Here is an 11954-nt window from a genome sequence, read left to right on the forward strand (position 1 = left end):
TATTTTAAGATACGTTCCATCAATACCTAGTTTATTGAGAGTTTTTAGCATAAAGGGCTGTCTAATTTTGTCGAAGGCCTTCTCTGCATCTTTTGAGACAATCATGTGGTTTTTGTTTTTGGTTCTGTTTATGTAATGAATTACGTTTATAGATTTGCATATGTTGAATCAGCCTTGTATCCGCAGGATGAAGCCTACTTGATCGTGATGGATAAGCTTTTTGATGTGCTGTTGCATTCAGTTTGCCAGTATTTTATTGAAGATTTTTATATCAATGTCCATCATGGATATTGGCCTGAAGTTTTCTTTACACCTTACACTAAAATTAACTGCAGACGGATTAAAGATGTAAACATAATACCTAACACCATAAAAACTCTAGAAAAAAAAACAAGGGAAAACCATTCAGGACACAGGCATAGGCAAGAACTTCATGACTAAAACACCAAAAGCATTGGCAACAAAAGCCAAAACAAATGGGATCTAATTAAACTAATTAAGCAAAAGAAACAATCATCAGAGTGAACCAGCAACCAAGAGAATGGAAAAACATTTTTGCAGTCTACCCATTTGACAAAGGGCTAATATCCAGAATCTACAAAGAACTAAAGCAGATCTACAAGAAAAAAACAAATGAACACATTCAAAAGTAGGCAAAAGATGTGAACAGACACTTCTCAAAAGAAGACATTTATGCAGCCAATAAACATGAAAAAATGCTCATCATCACATCATTAAGAGAAATGCAAATCAAAGCCACATTGAGATACCATCTCACACCAGTTAGAATGGCGATCATTAAAAAATCTGGAGAGGACAGATGCTGGAGAAGGATGTGGAGAAATAGAAACACTTTTACACTGTTGGTGGGAGTGTAAATCAGTTCAACCATTGTGGAAGACAGTGTGGCAATTCCTCAAGGATCTAGAAATAGAAATTCCATTTGACCCAGCAATCCCATTATTGGGTACATACCCAAAAGTTTATAAATCATTCTATTATAAAGACACATACACACATATGTTCATTGTGGCACTGTTTACAATAGCAAAGACCTGGAATCTACCCAAATGCCCATCAATGATAGACTGGACAAAGAAAATGTGGCACATATACATCATGGAATACTATGCAACCATAAAAAATGATGAGTTCATGTCCTTTGTAGGACATGGATGAGTCTGGAAACCATCTGACACAAGAACAGAAAACCAAATGCCACATTTCCTCACAGGTGGGTGTTGAACAATGAGAACACATGAGTACAGGGAAGGCAACATCACACACTGGGGTCTGTTGGGGAGTAGGGGGCTAGGGGAGGGACAGCAGGGGTTGGGGAGGTTAGGGAGGGATAACATTGGGAGAAATGCCTGATGTAGGTGACGGGGAGATGCAGACAGCAAACCACCACAGCATGTGTGTACCTATGCAACAATCCTGCAAGATCTGCACATGTACTCCGGAACTTAAAGTACAATTTAAAAAAAAAAGAAAGAAAGAAACACAAGGATACCTTATTCCCAATAGTACTCAAAGTCTCTGAATAGGCAATTCTGATGAAGATGAGGAGCAAGATGAAGAAAAATGAACAGCGATATCAATTGCAAGAAAAAAAATGTGTGAAAAGATCCAAATAAATTGCTGATTTGGGCTACTGAAAAAAATCTACTTTTTAACACAAGAGCACTCCATAACCCATCAGACATCCATAGAAAAAACTGAAAATCACGAACTGAAGGCATGTTTCTAAGCTTACTATAATGTGAAGACTACTTTCTGAAGAAGCCAATCATGTAAACACTTGGGACAAAGACGAATATAACCTTCTTCATCAAGCAGTCTACAATGGACACTTAGATATCATTCATGAGGTGACTGCACAAGGGGCAGATGTTCATGCAGTGACTATGGATCAATGGACAACCCTGCACAATGCTTGTAAGTGGAATAACACCAGAGTGGCTTCTTTCTTCCTTCCACATGATGCTGATATGAATGCCCAAACAAAAAGCCTCTTAACTACATTGCATCTTGCTGCTGAGAACAAAGACAGCAAAGATACCCTAGAACTTCTCTTGATGAACCCTTACATCAAACCAGGTCTGAAAAAAACTTGGAAGAAACAACATATGATATCACTAAGAGGTCAAGTATCTATTACTACCTCTTTGAAACTGTGGAAAGCTATACAAATTTGTCACCTCAATCTTAACAGTTCTAGTAATTTTCATAAATTTGTAAGTACCAGTGACTCCTTTGTGTGAGATGTAAAATATTTCCATCATTCAAAGTCAAGCCTACTTGAGGGAGGAGAATGAAAGGAAGGTGAGGTTTGAAAACTACCTGTCAGGTACTACTACACTCAATACCTGGGTGACAAAATTATCTGTATACCAAACCCAGTGACCTGCAATTCGTTACCCATGTAACAAACCTGCACATGTACCCCTGAACTAAAATTAAAGTAGAAAAATTAATGGAAAAAGACCAGTGTGGATAGAAACAAAAAGCATAAATATAAATATTCAAGAAAAATAAAGTATAGCAAAAAATAAATTTTAAAAAATCAATGTTGCCTATTATATGAAAAATATTAATAAAAAACTACTTAATTTTATTGTAAGAAATAAAATAGATTAATTCCAACATAAAAACATACTTGCCATGAATCATATATGTAAGTTTTTAATTTCAAAAAATAACAACAAAATGTACATTTACTTCCTGCATATAATTCATAATTACTCAGTTTTTACTCTCTATTTTATAAAAAAATTACTCTCTATTTTATAAAATAGAGCTATAAAAATGTGTCAGAATTTCTAGTAACCAAGGGAATTAGCTTTCATAAAATTTGGTATCTCAGAGACTATTGTTAAGACATTAAGACCATTAAATGTTGAGTTTTAAAGCTTTAAACCTTTGCCAAGTTGAGAAAATTCGAAATGTAACATTTGTTTCCATTCTTCTGCAATTTAATTAATATTTATCCTAAAGTAAAGATATCTATACTGACAGGCATCTGATGAAGTACAAATGGCCTGGCTCTATGTAAATCTAGGTTTAAGTTCCAGATCTTTTTGACATAAGCTTGATCTTGTATTCCCAATTATCAAATGCAAATAATCATGTCTACCCCTATTTCTCACAGGATTTATGAGGAAATCTGAAGTATATATTATGAAAATACTTAGAATTCTTTGAAAGGGTGACTTTACAAATTCAAATTAACCATGTGGTTTGTTATTATTGGTATAATTAGAAAGGAGAAGAGCAATAGCACACATGTGTTTAGTTTTATCATTAGGTAATGCATTGCCTATTGTAATAAATGTATCATTCACAAGAATATAAGGAAGTTATATGGAAGATCACTCATACGAGAAGGCTTGATGTTAAATCTGTCTGTGGCTAATTTCTATACTATAGTAGAGTGGCTGAGAAGAAAGTAGATTCTGGAGACAGGCCACCTGACTAGACTTCGGGCTCTACATTATTTAGTTGTGTGACCATGGTCAAATTTCTCAACTTCTCACTGTCTTAGTTCATTAGCAAAATGCTAATAAATAAAAGTACCACTTTGAGAGGGTTTTCATAAAAAAGACATGAATTTGCGGTAGTTACTGTTGGCTGCATAATTCAAAACCCATTCTCAACCTTCTTTTCCTTCCTCCTGTTCTGCTATAAAGGCAGAAAAAATGTAATAACCTGATTTTCCAACCTCCTTTGCAACTAGGGGTGCTAATAGTGCCAGCAGAGGAGACCTAAGCAGAAATCTGTTGGAGCTTCTAGGAAAGCTTTGGCTTTCCTGATAAAAGGAGACAGATGTTCCTGGGTCCATCCTTTCCTTCCTTTTTCTTGTATTTTAACACAAACATGCCTCCTGGACCTGGGAGTGACATCTTACAACCATGAGGATGAGGCCAAGAGAGCAGCGTAGATGCTATGAGAAACCATTGTGCCACTGAACCAATACCAGTTTCCAGACTCCTTTTAACATGAAAAGCAATGAACCATAGGTTTCTATGCAACCAATACTGAATATTGTCACTTGCAGCTGAAAGTATTCCTTAACTGATAGAGTTAATATATGTAAAATGCTTGGAATAGTTCTTAGTCATTGTAAATGTTCAATAAATTTTAACTATGAGCATTATTTTCCAGTTAATGAAACTTTGGATTGCATCAATTTGATGTTACAATTGAATTTGAATATGTGATATATATTTGTCTAATTTATGTATTCTTTAATTTCAACATAGAGCTATGTTATTTAAAATTCACTGTATTTTAAACACATGATAAAGGATCCTCTCTTGCGATTAATCTGTCTAAAAGCCCTTTTATTTTATTTATTTATTTATTTATTTATTTATTTATTTTTTGCTATCTACTTTAATTCAAGAACCCATTAAATCTGTTGAGCTCTTTTTGGTTTTCATCAATATATTAGTAATTTTAAACTGTTCTGTAGTGAAGAAAGTTTTGGAAATAATGTTCTAAAATTTCATTGGTTATCTTTTAATTCATTTTTTAAAATTTATAATTTTGCTATGTTTTTAACCCTAAAATGTTTATACATTCATGGGTTATTACTCTTTCTTAGCAGTCTATTAGGACTACAGTTTACAAAATTGTAAAGAAATTTTTTATTTTACTAAATCAAGGAACAAATCATTCAAATTGTGACTCTAGATCTCATTCTCTACTTAACATTCATTTTAGAGTTTAATTAACACTCTTTACATTATGAAGTCCAAACTGATACTATTAATTTCAATATTCAACCTCCTCCCCCACACAGATACAACTCTACTTTTCTACCCATTTTCCCCCAATGAAGTAACTGCAACCATTCATCCAATTGCTCAGGCCTAAAATTTGGATGTCATTTATAACCCGTCTTTTCCTATCATCCCACTTCCAATCTAACAGTGAATCTTATTTGCTATCTCTACAAAATGTGTATATCCTAAGTCTGACATCCAGCCACCTCCATAGATCACTGCTAGAGACCCAGTCTCCTACATCATCCTTTCACAACCATTTTCAATCATGGACTCCACGCTAGAATATTTGAAGAAACAAACATGAGAAACATTTTCATTCACCACTACTTCCTTGTATTATATTAGTTAATGCTTCTTAGCCAATATCCATCTTCATCATTTCCTGATAAATTTTTTCCTGTTTAAGAATTTGTTCTCTGACCTAACTATATTCCTTAAAGAAGAAAACAAATCCAGATAAGAAGCCAGTCCTGTTTTAAGAGCTTACATGTTCCTACTAGATGTGGAAAACTGACCTAGACTTGTTGACTGACATCTTTCTTCCACAACCTTTTCCAACCTTGGCTATGTTTTAAAATCACTAGAGGAAACTTGAGAAATATCAACTCCTGAACTCTACTCTCAAAGATTTTGACATACGGTAACTGGTTTCAACTGGGGCTAGCTAGAACTATCTCCAGGGAATTCTAAGGAGCAGACAAGGTTGAGAATCTAGGCTATTGGAATCGACTCTTAGCTGGTGTTCCTGATTCTACAATTGTTCCCATACATACAGTCTTTTTTCCTTGTAACAAATCAGATCCTTGAAATGTTCCATGACAGTAAGAATAAAACCTCAAAGAGGTCTTCTCTGAAATTCCTATTTTAATTCCAATTTGCTTCCATTATTCTCTATCTCCTTTACCTGGTTAATTTTTCTTTACAGAATTTATCATTACCATTTAATTATACATTTATTCTCTTGCCAGACTATGAACATTTGGACATCAAGGATCTTGCCTTGTCTTCCTCACAACTTTATCCTTCATGCTTAGAAGAAAATAGGCTAGCAGCATAGTAACTATTTGTGGAATCAATTAATGCTATTTTAAAAAGTAGTTGTCAATCTTTCCCCCGACTGTCTTGTGCACATGAATTCTAAAAATCGAAAAAATTTGATTTACCATTGTTATGCCTCTAAAATTATCTCCAAACGATCTCAGTCAAAATTAAGAATTCAGGATCCCAACATAATTTTTTCAAACTATTGAAAGTAATACTGCATGTACTACTATAGAAAATAAGAATTAAAAAATATAACATTAACTTTAAAACAAATTCCCCGCAAAATGTGCCATCGTCATTTGTAATAGTAAAACAACTGTATTAGCTAACTGTTGCATATTGTCTGAGTCAAAGCTTGAAAGTTAAAGAAAACAAACTCAGGAACTAGGAAGAAGAGTCTAAATCTGAGTATTATTTATTACTGTGATACAGCTGGTTTCTCACCCTCTTTGTTTTACCAGTTTCCTGTCATCAGTGAACCAAGCAGAACACTGAAGTCATTAATCCAGTATGTAGGTGGCATTGTGACCCACTCCAGGAAATCATCTTGGGGGAATTCCCAGATCTCTTCAGACAAAACCAAATTACTGATTTCTTATCTGGCCAGGAATAAAGCTTGTGATTTACCTGTAAATGAATCATAGCTCATTCCGAGTCTGATTTACTGGTCAGAAGATGAAATCTCCTTTGGAAAGGAATGTTTCCCTCTACAGAGTGACAGTGAAACAAATGGTGGAAACAAGTATTCCCCTAGGGAGAGAGTGCCTTTGTGAGCATTATACTTTCCAAGTAAAATCTGAACACCACTGTGGGGCCCTATAGTCTGGTGTTAGTTTAGAATGTCCCACCTCTATGACCTTGGGCAATTTATATGGCCTTCCTGTTCCTCAGTTTCCCCATCTTTAAAATGGAGATGATAGTAATTACCTTAAAAAGCTATCATGATAATTATATGAATTAGTGAACACAAAGTGTTTAGAAAAGTGTCAAGGCACATGGAAGTGCTATTTAAGTGTTAGTAATCACTAGCCTGGTGCAGTGGCTCATGCCTATAATCCCACTACTTTCAGAAGCTGAGACAGGAGGATCACTTCAGGCCAGAAGTTTGGAATCAGCTTGGACAACACAACGAGACTCCATTTCAACAAATTTTAAAATTAGCCTGGCATAGTGGCACACACCTGTGGTCCCAGCTACTCAGGAGGCTGAGGTGGGAAGATTGCTTGAGCCCAGGAGGTTGAGGCTACACTGCATTCCAGCCTGGGCAGCAAAGTGAGACTCTGTCACAAAAAATAAACGACCAAACAAAAATTACTAAAAACATGGACTGCAGAGCCAGCTGTTTCCCGCCCTCCTGGGTAGATGACCTTGGGCAGGTAATATTACCTTTCTGTGCCTCTAATTCCTTCTGTAAAATTGAGATAACGTATAGCTCAAGAGGATTGTGTATTAAGTGACTTAATATAAGAAAAGCCCATAGAAAGTCACTGGCATAGAGGATGTACTATAAAATGCATTTATTATCATTATTATTGCTGTGGTTGTTATTATCTTATATTACAGTTCAGTGAAAGATTTTTGAAGCGTTGATTTCTTCCAGGTCTCCTGCTTCTTTGGTCACTATTTCTTAGGCCCCTTAAGTGATCCCTTTCCTTTGGCGACTTTCTAAAGAAATCGTCAATCCCTAAGAATATATTCTTGGCACTCTGATCTCATCCTATCCCTTCTCCCTTGATAACATGATTACCTTAATATGTCCCTTATGACTTCTTAGATGACTTCTAAAGCTGAATAACCCAGGCCTCTCTAGGGGAACTTTGGACCTTAATTTGACATGGATGTTCCTTTGCTTTTTAGATACGCTTCTGCAGAACAAAACTTCCCTGTTTCCTGAAAAAGTTTTCCTCTTCCTTGTTCTTGTCTTACCAGCTTTGACTTCTCTCTCCCCCTCATCCTTTATATCCAATCACCAAATCCTATTTTTTTTTTCAGCTTAACATTTAATTTATTCAGTTCATTTAAGAGTAAGTGTACCCTCAGGGTTGGATTACATCACTGTAATTCGGAAATGAGAAACGTTGGCTGGTCTTTTGAACATACAACATATAAACTTGAGAATAGTCAATTGCTTACTATTATCCACTATTTGGATTTGGAAACAGAGAAAATGAATATTCAGCAAGAGAGCAAGGCATGAAAAAGCCAAAGAAGAGACAAAATGTATTTTGAGTTCAATAACGCATACCAGTTCAAGGCTTGTTCCTGGAGGTTTGCTGAATGTTGAATCCTTTGCTTGGTGCCTAGGAAATGTTTCTTTCTTTTTTTTTCCCCAACTTTTAAGTTCAGGGGTACATGTGCAGGATATGTAGGTAAACATGTGCCATGGTGGTTTGCTTCACAGATCATCTCACTGCCTGTTGCTTTCCCTCCTCCCAACTCCCACCCTCTAACGGGCCCCCGTGTGTGTTGTTCCCTACCTTGTGTCCATGTGTTCTCATCAGTTAGCTCCCATTAAAAGTAAGACCATGCAGTATTTGGACTCCTGTTTTTGCATTAGTTTGCTGAGGTTAATGGCTTCCAACTCCATCCATGTCCCTGAAAAGGACGTGATCTCATTCCTTTCTATGGCTGCATAATATTCCATCATATATATGTACCACATTTTTCTTTATCCAGTCTATCATTGATGGGCATTTAGGTTGATTCCATGTCTTTGCTATTTTGAATAGTGCTGCAATAAATATACATGTGCCCATATCTTTATAATAGAATGATTTATGTTCCATTGGTTGTATACCCAGTAAGGGATTGCTGGGTCAAATAGTATTCCTGCCTCTAGGTCTCTGAGGAACCACCACAGTGTCTTCCATAATGGTTGAACTAATTTACACTCTAGCCAACAGTGTAAAGGCACTCCTTTTCCCCACAACCTCACCAGCATCTATTGTCTTTGACTTTTTAATAACAGCCTTTCTGACTGGCTAAGATGATTTCTCATTGTAGTTTGACTTGCATTTCTCTAATGATCACTGATGAGCTTTTCTCCATCTGTTTGTTGGCCACATGTATGTCGTCTTTGCAGAAGTGTCTGTTTATGTACTTTTGCCCACTTTTTAATGGGGTTGCTTTTTTCTCGTAAATTTGTTCAAGTTTTTGTAGATGCTGAAGATTAGACTTCGGTCAGATGGATAGATTGCAAAAATTGTCTCCCATTCTATTGGTTGCCCGTTCACTCTGATGACAGTTTCTCTCGCTGTACAGAAGCTCTTTAGTTTAATTAGATCTCATTTGTCAATTTTTGCTTGTTGCAATTACTTTTGGTGTCTTCATCATCTTAATCCTAATCCATCTTGAGTTGATTTTTGTATGTGGTGTAAGGAAGGGGTCCAGTTTTAATTTTCTGCATATGGCATGCCAGTTCTCCCAGCACCATCTACTAAATAGAGAATCCTTTCCCCATTGCTTGTTTTGTCAGGATTGTCAAAGATTAGATGGTTGTGGCTGTGCTCTCCAGCAAGGGCTCAGAACTAAGCTGAGACTGAGATGGCTGAAATGGCAGAAGTAAGCTTCAGAAAGTGGGTAATAATGAACTTTGCTGAACTAAAGGAACATGGTGTAACCTAATGCAAAGAAGCTAAGAATCATGATAAGACAATACAGGAGCTGATGGCCAAAATAGCCAGTTTAGAGAGAAATATAACCAATTTCCTAGAGCTGAAAAACATACTACAAGAACTTCACAATGTAATCATACGTATTAACAGCAGACCAAATCAAGTGGAGGAGGGAATCTCAGAGCCTGAAGACTGTCATTCTGAAATAAGACAGGCAGACAAGAATAGATTAAAAAAAAAAAAAAAAAAGAATGAAAAGGAATTAATAAAACCTCTGAGAAATATGGAATTATGTAAAGACACAGACTCTATGACTGATTGGGGTGCCTGAAAGAGATTGTGAGAATGGAACCAAGTTGGAAATCATACATCAGGATATCATGCAGCAGAATCTCCCCAACCCAGACAGGCCAACATTCAAATTCAATAAATGCAGACAACCCCAATAAGATACTCCATGAGAATATCATCCCTAAGACACATAATTATCAGATTCTCCAAGGTCAAAATAAAAGAAAAAAATGTTAAGGGCTGTCAAAGTGAAAGGCCAGATCACCTACAAAGGGAAGCCCATCACACTGTTAGCAGACCTCTCAAGGAAAACCCTACAAGCCAGAAGATGTTAGGGGCCAATATTTAACATTCTTAAAGAAAATAATTTCCAAGCCAGAATTTCATAACTGACCAAACCAAGCTTTATAAGTGAAGGAGAAATAAGATCATTTTCAGACAAGCAAATGCTGAGGGTATTTGTTACCACCACCTTGCCTTGCAAGAGCTCCTGAAGGAAGCACTAAATAAGGAAAGGCAAAACCATTACCAGCCACTACAAAATCACACTGAAGAACACAGACCAGTGATAGTATGAAGCGAGCACAAAAATAAGTCTTCAAAATAACCAGCTGGCATTATGATGACAGGGTCAAATCTACATATAACAATACTAACCTTAAATGTAAATGGGCTACATGCCCCAATTAAAGACACAGAATGGCCAACTGGATAAAGAATCACAACCCATCAATATGTTGTCTTCAAGAGAACCAGCTCATATGCAAAGACATACACAGATTCAATATAAAGCAATGAAGGAAAATTTACCAAGCAAATGGAAAATAGAAAAATATAGGGGTTGCAATCCTAGTTTCTAACAAAACAGACTTTAAACCAACAAAGATCAAAAAGACAAAGAAGGGTATCACATAATCTTAAAGTATTCAATTCAACAAGAAGAGCTAACTATCCTAAAAATATATATACCCAGTACAAGAACAACCAGATTCATGAAGTAAATTCTTAGAGACCTTCGAAAAGACTTAAACTCACACACAACAATAGTGGGAGATTTTAACACCCCACTGACAATATTAGACAGATCATCAAGACAGGAAATTAAGATATTCAGGAGATGAAATCACCTCTGGATTAAGTGGACCTGATAAATATCTACAGAACTCTTTACCCAAATAAAACAGAAGATACATTCTTCTCATCATCACATGGCACTTACTCTAAAATTGATCACATAATCAGAAGTAAAAGACTCCTCAGAAAATGTGAAAGAACTTAAATCATAACAGTCTCTCAGACCACAGCACAATCAAATTAGAACTCAAGATTAGGAAATTCACTCAAAACCACACAACTACATAGAAACTGAACAACCTGCTCCTGAATGACTTTGAATAAATAATGAAATTAAAGCAGAAATCAAGAAGTTCTTTGAAACTAATGAGAACAAAGAGATAATGTACCAGAATCTCTGCGATGCAACTAAATAAAGCAGTGTTAAGAGGGAAATTTATTATAATTCACAATAAATTTTGAAAATGCGTCCTCCTCTCCATTTTCCCTGCCACTTCTCTAGTTCATAATTATAGTCACCTCCTAATGGGTCATGCTACCTGCTGAAATCACCCTCTGAAATCAATATCACACATTACTTAGCATGAAAAGGAATGAAGTACAAACACATGTGACAATTGGGTATTGAAAACATCATGCTAATTGATATATATAGTGTGCTGAGTTGAATGGTATCCCCCAAAATTTCACATCCACCTGAACCTGTAAATGTGACCTTATTTAAAAATAAGGTCATGGCATCATACACAACCACATAAAAAAGAGATCGTACTGGATTACCGTGGACCCTAAATCCAATATGACTGGTTTCCTTATAAAAAGAGAGAAATCTGGACACACAGAGAATCAGAGACACAGACACACAGGAGAGACTGCCACATAAAAACAGAGGCAGAGATTAAGGTGATGCATCTATAAACCAAGGACTGTCAGCAACTGCCAGAAGCTGGGAAGAGTCAAGGAAAGATCATCCCCTACAGCTTTCAGAGGAAGCATGGACCTGCTGACAACCTGATGTTAAATTTCTAGCCTCCAGAGCTGTGAGAGAATAAATTTGTTGTTATAAGCCTCCCAATTTGTAGTAATTTGTTTTTTTGTTTTGTTTTTACGATGGTATAAAGCCATGCGTGCTCAGTAGAAA

The 11954-nt window shown here is 36.1% G+C and overlaps 1 pseudogene; it reads left to right on the plus strand.

Annotated features, from left to right (window-relative positions):
- The window catches only part of LOC116550064, a 29837-nt pseudogene extending 27625 nt beyond the window's left edge, over positions 1 to 2212 (plus strand).
- The last annotated feature ends 9742 nt before the right edge of the window (positions 2213 to 11954 follow it).

Source organism: Sapajus apella, unplaced genomic scaffold (assembly GCF_009761245.1).
Source record: "Sapajus apella isolate SASKATOON/1434 unplaced genomic scaffold, GSC_monkey_1.0 scaffold7, whole genome shotgun sequence".
In the NCBI taxonomy this organism is placed as follows: domain Eukaryota; kingdom Metazoa; phylum Chordata; class Mammalia; order Primates; family Cebidae; genus Sapajus; species Sapajus apella.